The 20,423-nt window shown below is 41.6% G+C and overlaps 1 protein-coding gene across 3 annotated transcripts in view; it reads left to right on the top strand.

Annotated features, from left to right (window-relative positions):
- NEGR1 (neuronal growth regulator 1) overlaps positions 1–20,423 on the top strand; it is a 791,297-nt gene that overhangs the window by 309,231 nt on the left and 461,643 nt on the right. The gene's annotated exons all lie outside the window — the stretch shown is intronic.

Raw genomic sequence — 20,423 nt, forward strand, 5'->3', positions numbered from 1 at the left:
TATTGTGCCAGCAGGACCCACCACCAGTGCAACAGAAAGACAGTGCTTCCTAGAACAACCCTGGAAATAAGCCAAAGCAAATCACAGCTGTTGCCTGGATCTGTCTCCACCTTAGGTGAAACCAGTGGTGAGGATTTGTGGGGTTTGTGTGGATCCTTGTTTGTGTGCTCCAGGTTTGTGAGGATCCTTGGACAAGACACCCACAATGAGCCCCCTCCCTCAGTGATTCTGCCTTATGGTCATTATCACCAGCTGCTACTCATCCTCTTTCCCATCATTGCTACCACTTGCTTGCTTGACAGGCAGAGGGAGAGGGAGCAAATAGGCAGTGACATTTACTGCTCCTCCTTCTCACCACCTCTTTTGTCTGGGCCAGAGCAAGAGGCAGGTTGCAATAGTGAAGAGGAGGAGCAAGTCCAGGGACTCTTGTCAGTGGGCCCTTGTGGGCCAGGTGCCCAATCATGTCTGCCCTTGGGAAACAGAAGTAAAAAGGGAGTGAGCAGTTTATATGCACAAAGCTCGGGATTAATTTTAGGTGATATACTAGGTACCCAATTTGGCTCCTATGGTTTGTTTGTTTTTCCCTAGTACACCATCTAAAATTAATCTCCCAGTGAGATTAATTTGATGGCCAAATAAAGGTATTGCCATAATATAGATGTATGGATTTATAATATAGATTTTGGAATTTTACTAAAAGAGTATATTTGGAAATGTACACTGGTGACCCTCCCTACATTCCAGAATATGTTGCATTTTCACTCACATAGCAGCTGAAGACAACAGTTTCATAGAACACCAGTCATTGTCAGTGGTGACAATACTTTGAGGACCCTGTTGGAAAAATACTAAATAGTATATTTCATTAGTTGGATGAGAAAGTATAAACCTCTCCAAAACTTGGTAAATGGTAGGAAGGGAAGAGAGGGGGATACTGAAGCCAACAATATTCTTGTTGTACTCCAGGCTGGGTGTTTCTTTTGTTAACTTTCAGGAAGAGACCAAGCTTTTCTCAAGAGTTTCTCAAAAATGATCAGAAAAATAAAGCCTTTTCCTGGAGATGTGAAGGCTGGGGGTGGGAGTGGGGAACATGGGAAAAATGGGTGGGAAGCCTTTTTTCCCCCTTCATTTTTTTCCCCAAGGAGTCCCCCCCCCCCATGCACATTTTGGAATGTTGTGGAACATTGGAAAAACAAAACTCCTATGAAATAATGTCTCTTTGGAATTAGTAAAATACTTTAAGACAAGACACCCAAAATATATAGGGTGATTTTTTTTAATGTAAGACTACCTAAAGCCTTAGAGAAAGATACATCCTGTGTGAACTGTAGAGTTCAGTGTTTTCAGTGTTATGAAGTTTAACTTGGTATCCACATGTGCAGTTCTTAATATTAACTTTATGAGACTCTGTTTGTCTAAATGATACACTTCGTCTGGGCTACTACAAAATTTGCCCCTAGTTAACCTACACAGACTTTCTGATCTAAGCCAGCCATGCTTCAAATTAGATAGGGGCCATGTGTAATTTGGGGGGAAGGCAGTCCATTGACCACTCTAGATTTGTATGATGTTGCTTGGTTGTGGAATTTTACCGGTTCTCTTCACTGCTGCAAAGCTGTCTCCCTACATTTGCTGCAAAACAAACCCCTGGTATCTGTTGCAACAGCAGAGCAGAAGTAACATGACACTTGTCAGTTTCCATTCACAACCTGCAAGCGGTAGTGCATCTTGTCCAGTTTCCTTCTCCAAATGTTGGGCAAACCTCCATGATCAGGAGCCTGGAAAAAAATCACACTGGAACTTCTGTGTTTGACCTTTCCCTTGCTTCCCTTCTTTTGTAATAGCATCTGGTTTGTAGGTGGCAGACTAATTTCTCAGGCTTGCCATCAAGCATAATAATAATGTGGTTTGTACAGCCCTTACATTTAATAATCCATATACAAAACCTCAAAAGTACTAGAGGTGACCTATGAAAAATTCATGAATGATAATTATGCTAATTACGCATAAAAATTCAGGTAGCAAGTAAGCATTTGAGCCATTTATTTCCAGCAGTTTGCCAATTAAGAAGCACATGCTAAAAGCTATGTCTCTTGAAAAATCTATGATTCAGCAGGTACCCCAGGGAGAGCTCTTACTTTCTCCTTAAACATTTGCACATCTCTAATTCATAGCTGTCCGTTCATGAAGGAGAGCAATGATTTGCTTTATATGGGTGGGTGTGGGTGCTTGAACAGACAGTTTGAATAACAATGTTAGTACGGTATAAAATAATTTATTTGTATTTCTGAACACTTGCTAAATTATATGAATTTGTCCAAATACAAAACACTGAGGATGATAGCAGTGGGGGTGGTTGCGTCAGGTTATATAGTAAACCTTAAACATTCAATTGTCATTTGAGAGAAATGAAAGAAAAGGCTGTAGGGGTGAAACGCTAAGTATAAAGCAGGAAATATGTCACATTTTAGTGCATATAGATTCAGAGAACAAATTTCTCACATCCCTAAACCATGGGATTGGGAGCCTTTCTACACAAGGTTTTTATTGTGTGCTTGTAATTTCTCACGGTAGTTTGCAGGTCCTTCACATGACATCGACATCCTCCAGGGCCTCTCTTGGTCTTTGCAGCCATTGCCCCGGCTTTTATTAGATTGAGGAAAGCGTAGTATTATTTAAAAATGGTGGAATGAGACTCTCATGTAATTGTGCAATTCTGTTATATCACAGTGCCATCTGGTGGTTGTGTAATAAAACATATAGAAAGGCAGAGAAAGAAAAAAACTGGGGGAAAACCCGATCTTTATCCTGCAAAGAATCCGGAAGCAGAAGCCTCAGGAAAGATGCGGGTTAAAAGCCTCATGTAGGAAAGCCCTGGTTTAAATAACAGCCAAAACAAAGGCATATTTACAGTGAAATCTATGTTACTATAGGAATGTTCACAAGAGCACCCTCTATACATAGAGTCAATGCATGGCGAGGGAGCGGGATTGCACCCACCAACCTTGACCCCAACATCCGTGCTGAATGGCGGGTGGAGTCTATGCACAGACAGCTCCCTACACCAGAAGTAGCCCTGCATGATCAGAGCTCCCACTGACATGAAGAGCCTGCACTTGTAGAGCGGTATGAACATCGGTCTCTTTGCCTGTTTCCACTCTGTTTGTGGATGTTGGGGGACAAAGATGCAGTTCCATTGCCCCTCGACACATTGCCTGTATGCGTAGGAGGGGGTTCTTGTGAAGAGGACCTATATCAGCATGGCATGATAACGTACATGCCGAAGTCTTCATGCCTCCATGAGTTCTTATGGTCTGTCCTTGAGCACTGTGGCAGGTTGCAATCTAGTGATGCCAATTCCATCAGATCTTTCCACTGTTTCTCTCTTTTCTCTTTTGATGGGAAGCTATGTGCAATCTCTCATGTTTGCAAGATGTACCTTTTATCAACATTTGTTCACTTGACTAAAAACGTCATTTAAAGAGAAATCTTACCATCCTCTTTGTACTCCAAGACACAAATCTGGATGAATTCTGTGAACGGAAAGGGATGTGATCACCATAGCTTTCCTTAGTCAACATTACAGCTGTTTCTTATATTCTCAAGTGTAAGGGCCAAAACAGACATGACTTTACATCAGTGTCTAGTGGTTTCATCTCTTTTTTTCCATTTTTACTCTAGAGTAGGTGCATGGGATTCAAATCTGGATCTTTAAATCCCCTCCCCACTCCTCATGTTAGGGTCCTGATCTGAAACAGGGCCCCTGCACTTGCTCTAGATACAGATTTGAAGTCATGTCTGTTTTGGCACTAGTACTGTGCTGAAAATTTATCCCACATATTTTTTGACCATTCCATTTGATAAAAAATAAATGGCTTTCAAAAAGAAATTCAAAGGAACATTTTCTGAGAAGTTCTCACAGGTTTGGTTCAGGGATCTTGTGCTTACCTTACTTCTGAGGTAGCTGAAGAGTGTGCACGAGTGTCCTGTCTTTTATTTTACAGTCATCTTTCTGGCAGCCTGTAGCCTCCTTGGCTTCTCTCACCAGGGAAAGACATGAGGGAATTCCATCCATAGGGCTTTTTCAAACCAGAAAGTGTAGGCAGCCTGGGAGAATGCAGAGCAATGGAGAGATGTGTAAGAGAAACACATACACACACACCCCTTGGCCACAGTGATTAGCTAAGTTAAAAAAATAGCGCCCAAATAAATTCAAAATAAATTATAAAACTACCTGAGAATGAGGCAGAAAAATGGAAGCCACTTTTATGGGGGAAGAAACCTTTCAGGAAATTGAGGATAAACTGTGGCACAGCATTAGCTCCAGCCCTTCACAACACTTCCCCCCAGACACAACACTTCCCCCCCACACCCACTACAGCACTTGTAGGGAAGGCATGGTATTATTAGCACCTGCATTAGAAACAAGATATATCCATAATCACTCCTCAGAAATTTAACACTTGGAAGACTCTTGGGAAGGTGCTGAATTCTGAAGAATGACAACTAAAGCTGAAACAACATTTCTCAGAAGACTTTTTTCCCAGAAAGGTCCCGAGAGTTTTCTTTTCTTATACTCCTAGAAATAAAAGGCCATGTTGCAGATTTGTTTCCAAATTTTCTTCACCATTATTTTTTGCGGTGGTTGCATCTCCCCCCCCCCCCCGCCAATGCTTTGGAATGACGTTAGGTATGGGGTATTGTGGAGGATGCAAAATGATGCTGTTGCCACTTGCAGTGACTGTGCAAAAAAACAAAATACCCTAGGTAAAAAAACCCCCAAACTGTGCTACGACTGTTGCCAGTGGTGAGCCTTATCAGTGAGAAATGGCTAGAGAATTTATCCACTGCCTGGAGAAATTCAGTGAAATTGCCCCCCCCCCCCATTTCCCTGCCCTTAAATAGGGTGACGAATTTTAAGAGGCCATTTGCACACAGCTCCATTTGGCACAAATTGTGAGTCAGAACAAGTCAAGTATTGGGGGCGGCGGGAGAGATACTAAGGACATGCGAAAGTGTCCTAGCCCACTCTAACCATATTGAGCAATTTTACTCCATGAATCACACACCATCAAGAGTAGCATTACTGGGAATTGCAGTTTGCGCACAATAGTCAAATTCTTTCTCCTCATTAACTGTGACTCCTTGACATATGTTCTAAGATGAAGTCAAGCCAATAAGATATGTGTGGTTGTTTCCATTTTGATAACCATTGTTCAGGCATCTGAAAATAGTTGTTACAGGAAAGATACTGCTGCTTTTAGGGGTGGGGAAAGAGAAATATATCTGAGCTGTCTTTTTTTTTTTAAACCCAGGAATGAATTTTAAAATAGCAGTTTGGAGGAAGTCAACAGGTCACTCTGATGCACAGCGATGAGCTGCAAAATCAACTTGAATTGAAATTAGGTTTCCAGAGTGCAGCATATGTTGTGATGAAGGTGCCAGGGAAGATAAAGTAGGCTACACTCCTTCAACCTGTTCAGAGTGTGTTCCAATCATTTGGAACCAGAATGAACTGCTCCCACATTACACAGCCCAAATCAGAACAAATTAAAACAGGGCTGCTCTTACAGGTGCATCCATTAATCCCTGCTCAGAGTCTGCGCTCCGTACACTGTAAAAACAAAAATGTGCCCGGCAAAATGGTTTTTTATAAACCCAGGTGAAAATGCCAGGAAGGAGATTCATTAGACACAGTATCAAATATTATTTGAAACTTAACCCAAAAAAGAAAAAGGGAAAAAAAGACTGCATATTTGTAAACTTCTCCTTTATTTGGCTTCAGGGAAATGTTTGCAGAGGTACATATTCCATTTCCTAGAACAGCTCAGTCTCCCTCTGGTGGCTATTGCACTTCCACTGATTCACACAACAATATATTTGCAACAATCCCACCAAATTTATGAAGGGGTAGGGTAAGAAAAATGGCACATTTCAGGCTATGAATTTGAAAGAGAGTTACTGAGATTAATATGTTGTAAATACTGCTTTTTAGATCCTGTGGGACCACGTAAAACTATCAGGCTTATATAGATAGCTATATTTACTCATATTCCAGTGAAGTATATATCTGAATATTCTTGGAACCGAGGTTATTATTGTTAACATGCAGGAACTGGTGTTAAACCTGAACCAGAAGTAGTAAATTCTGTTGATTGTCTCTTTAGTGTATTGAAGAAGAACCAACCTAAAGCTAAGGTTAGACTGCTTTGAATAGAATTCAGCCTTTAGGTGAGTTGTGTGGAACCTTTTTCCTGTTGAGGGCCACATGCCGTCAGGAGTAATTTTTTAGGGGCTACCTACCAGTGGTGAGTGGGGCAAAGTCCACTACAGGTGGAGTTACCTGCTCATTCTCTCTCTCTTTCTCTCTCTCTCTCTCTCTCTCTCACACACACACACACACACACACACCTTTCCCCCCTCTTTCTTCCTAATGCCCCCTTCTCTCTCCCTCCTCACAAAGTGGGGAAGGGAGAGATTGCTCTTGCCAGAGGTCTGAACTTGTCACTTGTAGAGGGCATTTGAAATTAGGCCAAGGACAAAGGTTGGCCATTTTTATAGTATAGCATAGTTTCCTTATTTGGCTGAGTACTTCAGCAGATGATGTTCTCTAATTTATAGCTAGCCTTGTTTTAAAGATGTTACATACGAGGTACCCAAGTAGTGGATAATTCAGCTGAAGGTGATAATTTGCATTTGTGGGGAGGCATCTCAAATTATGTCCTAAGCATTTGAAGTAGTGCAGAGGCACTCCTAATGTGCCCCCGCCCATTACCATTCCAAACCCACCTAGGGTGTTGTTGTTGTTGTTTTTTGAAAAGGACATGCAGTACTAAATTTGCACAGTGCATTCTGGGCTGCTGTGGGTGTTGAGTTAGGGGGCCCATTGCTACTTGTTCCTGATCTGCCCCCCCCCCCCAGTGACTCGTACACGAGGCCCAGATCTTGCTGGGGGCCTAGCACCGGTGAAAGGGATGAATTATCATTTTGTGCTTTCTCTGGGACCCTATTTCCATTCCTAGAAAGTAGCAGATCCAAAAAATGCTTTCACAAGAATCATTGTTGTGTTTACTTCTTCAGTTATTGAGCTGTGAAAATTGAGTGGATCTGGGTAATTTGTAGGAATCACTAAGTGATGGATCATGACCACCTCACCACCACCATCCCTGTTCTCCAGTTATCACTTTGGGGTCAAGTTTTCTTTGGTGGCTTTTAAAAATAATTATGAAAATATAAAATAGAGAAAGTATAACATAAACATTGGACCTAATATACACACACTATGAAAAGAAAAGATCATAAGAAAAATAGCATATATGCATGTATATTTTATCTGTATGCCGCCCTGAGATCTTAATGATTTAGGGCAGGATAGAAATATTTTAAATAAATAATAAATAAAAAATGCACATACATTACGATGAAACTTTATTGCAGTGATTTATGGATCTGAAAGTTGCAGCTGGTACAGAATGCTTCAGTTAGGCTGCTGAGTGGGGCTACATACTGGCAGCATATTACACCTGGGCCGAAGAAACTGTACTAGTTGCCTATTTGCAACCGGCCCAAGTTTAAGGTTTTGTTGCTTACGCCCTAAATGACTTGGGACCTGGTTACCTGACAGTCCACTTTTGCTCCAGTAGACCCATTTGATCCTGGAGGCCATCTGGTGAAACCCTCTTGTTGGTGCCACATGCTCCCGAGGTCCTCTCCACAGTTCTTTGGAGCAGGACATTTAATATGGTGGCATCCACTGTGCAGAATAAACTTCCCCCTGCGATGAGACATGCACTGACAACTCATTCTTAGACAGCTATTGAAGACATCTGTTTGTGCAAGCCTTCCCAATCTAATTTAGCCTACTGTGTATTTATTCAAGTCCTGGAAACTTGTACATCCTTCTACTGCTCATCAGGTTTTGTGTTGTTACTAGCTCTCTGTAGGCATAGTTCTCACACAGTTAGAATTGGAGGATGGGAGGCCATATGTGCTAGCTAGTTTCAGCCCCTTGCATCTCACTTGCCAGTCCTGCCACCCTTCACACAGTGGAAGACAAGCCTCTGGACTGGGGAGCTTGCTGTACTCATCTAGTCGCCTTTCATGGTTCTCAACTGTGCAGGAATTTATCTAATTATTTCTATTCAGAACATAAAGTTCTCTGGGCAGGTTACAGTAAACAAACGTAACAGTTATTCAAAGTAGAACATAATAGCATATAATCAAAAGCAGCATAAAATACAACAAAAGAAAACTATCAGGACCCACAAAATTAAGCAACTTGCATGGATGTCTTGAGCACACAGATAGAGCAAAGAACTCAATGAGTGCTACTAATCCAGCAAAGGTGTTGAAGAAGAACGAGATCTTATATACTTGTCCTTATTTCACCAGTTGCAGTTGGGGCTTCTTCTTCTTTGGCTACAGCTGGGTCTTCCTCCTCCAGAATACACCTTGCTCCCAAGTAAATACTTCCCCCTGAGTAAACTCTGGGCAAAAAGGTCTCCTGGTGGCCAGGTGGGTGCTCCAAGAATGACATCTCTAACCGTCCACCCTAACCCTCCTCCAAACAGAGCTCCTCTGGGCTTGGGTCAGTTGGGAGCCTGACAACAGGGAGCCGACATGAATGCAGCAGGCTCCCCATTGTAGACATTTTCTGGCCAACACATGGAGGGTGGCAGGGCTTGCAACAAGTACATAGGGATATATAGATTTTGTAAAATACATTTTGCCTACATTTTGTGGATGTTCAAGTGCCTTTCATTCCATTGTCTGCTCATTGATGGAATCGGATTTTTTCCAATTTCCCAAATTTGTGCAAATTTGCATTTGCACAAATTCACACTTGTGAAAATGTGCAAATTCTCCCCAAAATGTGCACATCCCCCCCAAATGCACATTTTCATGCTTTAGCCTATGGGGGAAAATTGGGGGGAACTGGCATTTTTTGCCATTTTTAAAAAAATGTTATGTATTTTTTATTATTAAATTTTCAAAATTCTGGAATTTATGTTTAATGTTTGATTTGGAATATAGGGGTGAGGAGTGAGCTGGCAATTTTTTCAGTGTTGCTGTTACCATGGGACTCTTTGCAGGTATCTGGGGCCCTGACAGCCAGAAGGGCCCCCAAATAATGCCGGAGAGGCAATGACATGGGTAAACCTTGGTGTGCTAGCAAGAGTGGTGCTGGGCTGGCAGCCAAGGCTCCAGTCACATGCCATTTTAATTGGGATTTCTTGCTAGATAGTTCAGGTTTTGGTGGATAGTTAAATGAAAACTATTGTGGCAGCTGTGTATGGTAGCTGTGAAAAGGGTGGATACTGTGTTAAGGATCATTAGGGAAGGGACTGAAAATCTGCCAGTATCATAAGGCCTTTGTACAAATCTATGGTGTTTCACACATGGGATGCTGTATGTACAGTTCTGATAACCACACCTCTCATAACCGCACCTTAAAAAGATAATTGTTAGAGCTGGAAAAGGTTCAGAAAAGAGCAACCAAAATGTTCAGGGTGCTGGAACAGCTCTACCACAAGGAAAAGTTTCATTTTGGGCTTTTAAGTTTAGAGAGAGAGTAATATGAGTAAGGAGGACCATGATAATTAGGGAGATGATACATGGCATGAAGACAGTGGAGAAAGACACACATGATGAGATCATCCAAAGAAGAATGTTGGGATATTCATGACAGACAAAATGAAGTACTTCTTCACACAAGTGCCCAAATTAAATTATGCAATTCACTTCCATAGGATATGGTGTTGGTTATCCGATAGCCTTATCCTCCATTAACTTTCCTTTTTAAAGCTATCAATGGTTACTAATCAATATGGTTATATGTGACTTCCGAGATCAGAGGCATGATGCTTCTTTAGATGGGTTTCTGGAGAACAACTGCAGGAGAGTTCTACTGCTCTCTTCTCCTGCTTGTAGGCTTTCCCTAGGCATCTGGTTAGCCAGTATGGGAAATGGGATCCTGGACTAGAAAAGGATCTTCTTATGAGTTTATTCAAATTAAGTTTTTAAAAATCAGGGAACTACTGACTCTGGTAAATGCCCTAACATCATGCCTACGCTGAACCCTCAAGTTCTTGGTTAGCATTTATGCTGTGGCTAGTGTGCTTTGAATGGAGAATGTACATAGACACCTTTGATTATGTATAGTCAGCTAAAGGCAGGGAGAAACTGACAGCATGAACAGAGTATTTCACACATTGCACAGCAAACGTATAGTCTCCAAGTGATGTTCAAGATTGTGCCCAGTGGACCATGTCAATAAAATAAAATATAAAATTGTATTTTATATTTTTATTTTATTTTATGTATGTATGTATTTATTTTCTGAATCGCCCATCTGGCCAGCTACCTGGCCACTCTAGGCAATGTACAACAACACAACAATCAAAAATAGTAAAATTAAGCATTAAAACATCATGTTCTAAAAATACCCTAACCCACCCCAAATGCCTGCCTGAACAACCAAGTTTTAACTGTTTGTATGGCATCTTAGTCTTTTAAATGTTTGTAAACTGCCCAGAGACCGTTCATTATTGTTTTGGATTGAACATATACTAACTAAATAACTAACTAACTAACTAAATAGGTAGCATGTAACTAGCCAATGACTGGGTTAAATCCAATATTAGTCCCACTTAGAATAGATCCACTGAAATGAATGTGACTTAAGTTATACTAACATTGGATACAACCAATTGGCTACAACCTAATGTAATTTCTGTCTGTGTGGGAAATGTACATGAAGTCTGGACACTGTATAAAATACGTCTGATCGAATCACATTGTCCATTACCACCACTTGGCCATTATTCATATTGACTGGGCGATGTGCAAAATCACTATTGATGCTGTCAGTTTCAGCACTTTCTTCATGCCCTCATATGAAAACTTGTGCAGTTGCCAAGTTCATGTACATTTACCCATCAACCCCATTAAATTGATGCTTTTTAATTTCAGAACTTCAGCTCCATGTATCATTAAAAAGATAAGAAATGTAAGTAAAGCTATGTCGTGTAGATAGCTAATAAAAGTTTTTCATTATGAGAAAGGTGACAGATAAAGCAAAGTAGAATAGAAGCTACTGTATTTTTCATGTCAGGAAAGAAAGAAAAACATACTGGGTTAAAATGTATTTTTGAAATCAAGGAAATTATTGCATCAACCCATTACAGAAAGAAATAAAGAAAATTCCCAAATAAATATTATAAAAGTGATCTCAATAATTACATTTTAAAAGTTTGTAGTTTAAATAATCATAACACAAGTTTTTTTTGGTGTTTATAAAAGAAATAAACTAGACCTTCTGCATTGCTCACACACAATAATATATTTGTAAATAGAAAATCAACTTTAGCTGATCTCCTGTTCATGGAAAAGTTTCTCAAGAGACATGAAAAATATAAGGATTAATGTTGCTTCTGTTGCAGTGCTGGGTTTAATTAATTTTGCTGTATAGTCATTCTTCATTCATAAGGAATAATTGGGGCTTCATAGAGATTTTTTATTAATAAATTGCATTAACTATAATCTTATGGTGACCAGCAAGAAGCTGTAAGGTAGAAATAACTGAAGGGGGGAAAAGATGAACTCCATAATAAATGCTAAGTGATAATGAATGCACCACATAATTTGTACTTAACTGTAACAAAATAATTGTACTAGTAGATTTTTCTCAAAACCAAGTGATCATTTTTAATTAATGGCAATATAACATTCCAATAGCAATATTCCAGATGATACATTCTAGAGAGCAGAGTATATTCTCCTTTAATGGTGAAAAATCTTTTGCTTTCTACTTGTATCCATGTGAAATATGTCTTTATGCCCATTTTGCTATAATTGCAGATCCCAGTCCAGCAAAAAAAAACCCCACATTTTGAAATTCCCAGGATATCAGAGAAGAAAGCTGTATGTGATGTTCCAAGACCAGGAAATGGGTTGATAGAAAGTGTCAATTTCAGTCTGGACTAGGGATGCTCAAGGAATTCAATCAGTTTGTATTCTGATATGAACTGAACTACATCTCCTGGACTAATGTGCTAATCAGAGGGCTCCAGCACACTGGGCATTTATCCTGCGATTGAGATTGCTCCTTCACGGAAGTTTGCGGGCTCTTTACATGACACCATGACCCTGCCATAACCCCCCTGCGTTAAATGCCCTTTGTTCTGTGTTTAAATAGATCGCAGATAATGAGCTATCAAATTACCCCCGATGTGTTCCACTTGAGTTCCCTCCATGAAAAGAGGAAACGTGGCAAGAAGAGGCGCGAGATCTGTGAAAGATAATGGAAGACTCAGACACGGGGAGAAGGAGGGGGAAAGGGGAAGGGGGGAAAGGAAGCATGTTAAGAAGGGAATCAGTTGTGATCCTGCATTTAAAATGGAAGCAGAAAGCCCCGTTTTAAATGCAGGATGTTAGGTTGGTGTAGAAATGCCTGGAACGAACTTACCATTCAGATTTCATAGAATCATAGAATAGTAGGGTTGGAAGGGGCCTACAAGGCCATCGAGTCCAACCCCCTGCTCAGTGCAGGAATCCAAGTCAGAGCATCCCTGACAAATGGCTGTCCAGCCTCGTCTTGAAGGCCTCCAGTGTGGGAGAGCCCACCACCTCCCCAGGTAATTGGTTCCATTGTCGTATCGCTCTTACAGTCAGGAAGTTTTTCCTGATGTTCAGCCGGAATCTGGCTTCCTGTAACTTGAGCCCATTATTCCGTGTCCTGCACTCTGGGATGATCAAGAAGAGATCCTGGCCTTCTTCTCTGTGACAACCTTTCAAGTACTTGAAGAGTGCTACCCTATCTCCCCTCAGTCTTCTGTGCTCAAGGCTAAACATGCCCAGTTCTTTGAGTCTCTCTTCATAGGGCTTTGTTTCCAGTCCCCTGATCATCTTTGCTGCCCTCCTCTGAACCCTCTCCAGTTTGTCTGCATCCTTCTTAAAGTGTGGTGCCCAGAACTGAACACAGTACTCCAGATGAGGCCTAACCAGTGCTGAGTAGAGGGGAACTAGTACTTCCCAGAATTTGGAAGCTATGCTTCTATTAATGCAGCCCAAAATAGCATTTCCCTTTTTTGCAGCCACATCCCATTGTTGGGTCATATTCAGCTTATGATCAACAACAATTCCAAGATCCTTCTCGCTTGTAGTGTGGTTGAGCCATATATCCCCCATCTTGTAACTGTGCATTTGGTTTTTTTTTCCTAGGTGCAGAACTTGGCATTTATCCCTATTAAATGTCATTCTGTTGTTTTCTGCCCAGCGCTCCAGTCTATCCAGATCCCTTTGAATTTTGTTTCTGTCTTCCAAAGTATTAGCTATCCTGCCCAATTTTGTGTCATCTGCAAATTTGATCAGCATTCCCTGCACCTCCTCCTCCAAGTCATTAATAAAAATGTTGAAGAACACTGGGCCCAGGACTGAGCCCTGCGGTACCCCACTCGTTACCTCTCCCCAGTTTGAGAAGGTCCCATTGATAAGCACTCTTTGAGTCTGATTGTGTAGCCAACTGTGGATCCACCGGATTGTTGTTTCATCTAGCCCACTTTGAGCTAGTTTGCTCATCAGGATATCATGGGGCACTTTGTCAAAAGCGTTGCTGAAGTCGAGGTATATGATGTCTACAGCATTCCCATGGTCTACAAGGGAGGTTACTTGATCAAAAAATGAGATCAGATTTGTCTGGCAGGACTTGTTTTTGACAAATCCATGTTGGCTTCGAGTAATCACGGCATTGTTGTCAAGGTGCTTCCAGATGGATTGCTTTATCATCTGCTCCAGAATTTTCCCAGGGATTGATGTCAGACTGACTGGTCTGTAGTTCCCAGGTTCCTCCTTTTTACCCTTTTTGAAGATAGGGACAACGTTAGCCCTCCTCCAGTCATCTGGCACTTCCCCCGTCCTCCATGATTTCTCAAAGAGAATAGACAGCGTTTCTGAGAGTTCTTCTGCCAGCTCCTTTATGACTCTAGGATGCAGTTCATCTGGCCCTGGAGATTTGAACTCGTTCAAAGTAATTAGGTGTTCCTTGACCATATGCCTATCGATCTCAAGCTGCAATCCTGCTCCTTCAGCCTGTACTTCGCCTTTACATTGACTTCTGTGAATCATGGCAGGAGTGAACTTGACACTCTTACAAGGTGGTCCAAGAGGTGCCTTTTAAAACCTTTCCCCATATTGTTTTACAGGTAAAAGCCACTCCAAGTAGCTAGAAAAGCCCAGTTGCTGATACAACCAGTACATAGGCGTTCATAATGTGGCTGCAGTAGGAGTGACAAACCATCCCTCCCAGGAGCGTTGCACAGGAAAAAAAATACGGCTGCACCAATGCAGAAATGGGATGGAATTGACTTAATTATGAACACTCATGGAAGTGAAAGAAACAAGAATTATACCAGTCTCTCCATCCTTAATCTGCACTGCCATATATAAAATAGTCAACATGAATGGCAGACGGGATTGTGTGAATTAGGCTAGACTTAGAATCATAGAATAGTAGGGTTGGAGCGGGCCTATAACACCACCGATTCCAACCTCCTGCTCAGTGCAGGAATCCAAGTCACAGTATCTTCGACAGATGGCTGTCCAGCCTCATCGTAATGCCTCCAGTGTGGGAGAGCCCACCACCTCCCTGGGTGATTGGTTCCATTGTCATATTGCTCTAACTGTCAGGAGGTTTTTCCTGATATTCAGCCGGAATCTGTCTTCCTGTAACTTGAGCCCATTATTCCATGTCCTGCACTCTGGGATGATCGAGAAGAGATGCTGGCTTTCCTCTCTGTGACAGCCTTTCAAGAACTTGAAGAACACTATCATATCTCCCCTTGGTCTTCTCTTCTCAAGGCTAAACATGCCCAGTTCTTTCAGTCTCTCCTCATAAGGCTTTGTTTCCAGTCCCCTGATCATCTTTGTTGCCCTCCTCTGAACCCTCTCCAGTTTGTCTGCATCCTTCTTAAAGTGTGGTGCCCAAAACTGAACACAGTACTCCAGATGAGGCCTAACCAGTGCTGAGTAGAGGGGAACTAGTACTTCCCAGGATTTGGAAGCTATACTTCTGTTAATGCAGCCCAAAAGAGCATTTGCCTTTTTTGCAGCCATATCCCATTGTTGGCTCATATTCAGCTTGTGATCGACAACAATTCCAAGATCCTTCTCACTTGTAGTATTGTTGAGCCAAGTATCCCCCATCTTGTAACTGTGCATTTGGTTTCTTTTTCCTAGGTGCAGAACTTGACATTTATCCCTATTAAATTTCATTCTGTTGTTTTCTACCCAGCACACAATACTAGATTTAAAGGTCTAGTTCACATTAGAATGGCAGTCTGCTGTGTTTTTGTAAATAAACTATGATCTTTGCACTAGGGGTGTTGGAGAAATCCACCACAGACTCCAGTGAGGCCAGATTCTTTGAAATCCAGCCCCCTGGAGTCCGTGGCGGAATGGAATGGAATCTGCCCCCCCCGGGACGGACCTACCCGGCGATGGATGCAGCGGCAGCAGCAGCGGATGTGGCAGTGGCGGATGTGGCGTAGCAGCCACCATTTGCGTGTCTGCATTAAGCCATGATAGGCTACGTAAGTATTTACGTAGCTTGTCACGGCAAAGAGCAGGGGCGCAGATGGCGGCTGCTATGCCATTTGCATCCCTGTTCTTTGCAGTAATAGGCTACGCAAAGATTTATGTAGCTTATTACTGCAAAGAACAGGGACGCAAATGGCGTCCGCAATGCAGATGCCATTTGCATCCCAGCGGCTGGAGTCGGCCGGCAGCTCTGCGGACCCACCACGGAGCGGAGCTGGCCGGGACCGGCGAGGATTCTTGGGGCGGGGGGGAACGAATCATCTCCCCCCCCATGGACTCCCGTGGACCAAAGGTAAGGGGGTTTCGTACACCCCTACTTGGCACCCCTTTTCCATACATTGGTTTGCTTTATAAATATGTAAGCTCCTTTTTGACAAGAGTCCTTGGTTATTGAGGTACTTTGGTGATGCACAGGAACAGCCAAATCACCAACATGATTTGGACTTTGGCTAGTTGTTCTAATAGGGTGGCGGAATAGGCACTACAGCAAATAAAGCCACTTACTGAAAGGCTGATTCTTTCCCCCATCCAACTCTGTTTTACCCCCTCCTTTCAGCGTTAAAGGCATTAAAGTCTTGATGTCCAAAGAGCTGTGTTTTTATGTGAGAAGCAGAGAGAAAACTCTGCAACTTTCAAAACACATGTCACAGCATCTGGCGGCTTTACAGTCGTTTGAAGGCTGTGCACACACACGGAAAGCTTCAGAACTGCCCGTTAGGCTGCAGAGACAGTTGTGAAACTACCTGCCTAACCCTGTTGGTTTGAACATAGTTTTCACAGGAATTAACTATGAGCATGAGGGGAGAAATGTCTTTAATCTTTAATTAATTACCGCCTTATGCATTGAGATTTGACTTGATTAATTTGGGGTATTATTTTTCTTGACAGCTTCTTAAAAAGCAGTGAAATCCATTGTATGAATTGTTTTTATGATGGTGGGAGCAGTGGTGGTGCTGGAGGAGGAAGGAAGCTGCTTTGTTGGAGAAAATTCCAGATTCTTTAACTCTATGTGTATAATCAGAGTTAAGATATAAGACTGGGAACATTTGTATGCAAGTTCAGGTTATATTTGTAAGTAGTCATAGAACTAAGTATGTCAAGTTTGTGTTCAATGTATTTGTTTTATTATTGGTTTTATCAAATTTTATTAGTGATTGTAAGCTGCCTTGAGTGCCATTTTTGGTAGAAAGGAAGGGTACAAATCAAATATATAAGACGTTACTAAGGGGTCTACTAGAAAGAAAAATGGTAAATATTTGGATTAGATGTGTGCATCGACCCTAAGATTCAACTCAGACCCCAGTTTGGTGCTTCAGAAAATGGCCCACTTTGGCTTGAACCAATTCAGAGGCTATCAAAACCCAAGTCAAGATTCAGAAAACCAAGCCTTTGTGCCTCCTCTTCTTGACTATCATGGGAATTTTTTACATGGCTATAGCTTTTTTTTCCTCTTGGACAGAACTGGATCATATTTGCAGGCATAGTAGCTGCATAGTAGGGGATTACGCCTGCCAAATTTAAAACAAAAAACAGATTCAGGTATCTTTGTGCTATGTGTCTTTATATTGGGTTGTTTTTAAGGAACTGCTGATAACTTCTTTATTTCTTGGCAGAACTGGATGAAAATTGCCAGGGTAGTTATCCCTTCTGAGATGATCATGCCTGCCATATTTCAGGATGATAGCTGCAGGGATTTTTTTAATGCAAGAAGAGCAGCCTTAACAGTTTGAGGGCATGCCCTGGAAGATAGTGGACTAGACTAGAGATTTTTAAGCAGAGTCTGGATGGCCATCTATCATGGCTGTTGTAGTACTGGATTTTCTGCATTAGGAGGGGGTAGGACTAGATGGCTCTGTGATTTGAGGGCTTCAATGTATTTTGTCACTTAGTATATCAACATGTGTGTGACAGTTGATTAGACCAACATATCCCATTCTTTAATTGAAGCATATGCTTAAATATTCATGTCAGTGAATGAGGACTGACATGGAAAACTACTGTCATTTTTATTCCTGTATATATTCTGCAGTGATGTTTAGAAGCCCTGTTTCTATACAGACTACCTAGTGAGCATAAGCATGACTGTCCTTGACTGAGACTTAGTTTTAGAGATTGACATATTAGTATTAGGATCCTCATTCTGCTGGAACCACCTTTTATTTTGAAGAAAAAGCCACTGTGGGACCCTGACCTATATTGGCCCCCTGCACCAGGTGCCTGCTGAAATTCCCTCCCTCTATGACAGTACCTGTATTTGGGGGCAAGTAGTAACCGAGGATTCAGCATGGAGCTCAGATATGGATCAGGAGCATGTTCCATTTTGGGTCCCCATGGCTGCTTTTTCGTCAAAATAAAAGTGGCCGGTTTAAGGACACCCTTTTAAAAAAGCAGGAATGACATATCCTGCCCGGTCACTGAAGTTACCAGAGGTCATGTCCCTGGTGGTTCCACATGGACCCATGGCCCAGCCAGAGTCCACCCAAAGAAGAGCCTTCAGCGTGGTGGCCCCCTTCCTGTGGAACTCCCTGCCTTTGGAGGTCAGGCAGGTGCCAACATTGTGTTGCTTTTGATGCCTCCTGAAGACATTGTTATTTCGAGAGGCCTTCCTTGAGTGACCAGCTACAGTTTATTGAATTCAGAATTTGTTTCTTTTAAAAAAAAAAATGTTTTAACATGGTGTTTTATTCTTTTATCTTTTTTGTTCATTGCTCTGAAATCTTTTGATGTGGAGCAGTGTATAAATATTGTAAATAAATAACACGCAGTTTGGGCCTTGGCCACCATGCTCTACTATCTCAAGTGGGTTTAATTGGCCAGAATAAGTATTCTGTAAGAGGCAATAAAAAGGGATTGTATGAAGTCTGTGCAGTTTGGTGACTAAGCAGAATTACTTTTTTTTTTAAAACACAGAGCTTCCTTTTAAAATATTGGAAGTCAGTGTTTTAAATCATATTGGCCTTTTTTGACTGAACAGCTTTCTATATGGCCTTGTCATTTTGCAAGTATGACTCACAGTGAACTAGCCTACCAAGATTGTATATGACCCTCTGAAATGTTGGAGTTTTATAAGTATTACAAAATTCTAAAACAATAAAATGAGATTGCTGAATGCACAGGATAGATCACATAAAGAATTTTCACAGTCACCCAGTCCATGGGCTACCCTAGAACACATGTGGGTGACCCATGGGCCACGAGTGGTTCTGACAGGCCTTCAATGTGGCCCATGTAGGTGCCCATTCCCAAACCCACCAAACTGTGCCACCTTACAAATTACTCTCCAACAATCTTGCCACTCATCCATTCAGCAGCCTGGGGGAGTGTGATTGTGATGGGGAGGATGGTGCACAGGGAGAGTCGCCATCTTTCCCATTTATAATGTACCTCCTCCCTGCCCAGCTGATTGGGGTTGGGAAAAGTGGAGGCGCATGCTGATTGGTGCATTCCTCAGCTGTTCCCAGCACAAATCAGCTGAGCAGTGAGGGGAGGTGTGATGGGATTTTAGCATACACAGAAGGAGAGTGTGAGGGAGTTGCTGGCCCTGGCCATGCCCTCTGCCAGCCCATGACCCACCACTGCTTCCTTCAGACACAATGGCTACCAGCATTCAGCCCCAACCCTATCCTCAAATATCTGTCCATAACAGTAGCTGTGGTTGTGGATGTCTAGGATTGCCTTTTGCATGGGAGATAAAGGGTTACCATGTTGTAGAGAAACCATTCAGTTTTGGCTGTATTTGGGGACACATTTGATTCATGAGCCAAATTTCCCAATGAGATTACATGCCCACATCTTTTAGAAAGCTGCCAATGTCAGAGTCCTTCCAGTGAGAGGAATATGGAAACTATGGTATGCTCTTATTTATCAAAAAGACTGGATGAGAAATCAAGAGTATTTGGTTAATCAAATGGTAGTAAAAGTAGCAATGCTATATGCATTGCACTATATAAGGGATAGTGAATTCAGGCAACTAGGAGATTGCTCAGATTGAGAGTCAGATCATGCTGTTCTGTAGTATCATATGGTGTGTGTTCTTCCATGGTATTATCAGCATAATTTAGCCTTACACAGGACCCTACATGTATCAAAATGTAGCACTGGCAGTACAGAGTGCCCTGTTTTTTCAGACCATCTTTTACCGCAGCAAAACCTGATGGCCTTTTTGTCTCTTGGAAAACTTCTTTACCATTTATATTTAACTAGCAATGCCTTTTACTTTTCTAATCATTTCATCAAATATGATGGGTTGAGTTATTTAATAAAATGCAATTAGCCTTTCTGCAGATTTATCCAAAGTTCTAGAATCTCCTGTGAGTGCACCAAAACTACAACATACTTAATTCTATATCACTGTTAGTAGATTGTCTTAGAAGACAGTAAAGTGTCTAATAATTTCTGAATAATAGTCATTTTTTAATGTTTCTCCACATTTTAAATAATGGCATATTTGTGTTTTAGTTTTAAAATCAGGCTATATCTCTTTTTCTTCTTGAAATATATATGGAAATTTTCTCTTAATACAGAACTTTGAAGACTCCTCTTGGTTTTGGTTTGGCAGGAGGATGAAACTGGCTGCAAATTAGATTCTGCAATATACCTTGTTCCTTATTTTTGAGCTGATTAGTTTCATACTGTTGGCAGTAACTTACCCTGTTGAATTCAGCTTGGGATTTTGTAGCAATCTTCAGCACGGTGTTCAAACCCCTGAGGGACTGTGTAGAGATTCTGTCAAGCCCTTTTCGATGGATGTGTATTTCATTTTGTGGTTGTACTTTGTGCTCATTTAAAAGAACCACTCTTCAATTTGTAGCCGAACATTTTCAAAATGA

The sequence above is a fragment of the Heloderma suspectum genome, chromosome 4 (genome assembly GCF_057233095.1).
Source record: "Heloderma suspectum isolate Gila_16-S chromosome 4, 16-S_ref, whole genome shotgun sequence".
NCBI lineage: Eukaryota > Metazoa > Chordata > Lepidosauria > Squamata > Helodermatidae > Heloderma > Heloderma suspectum.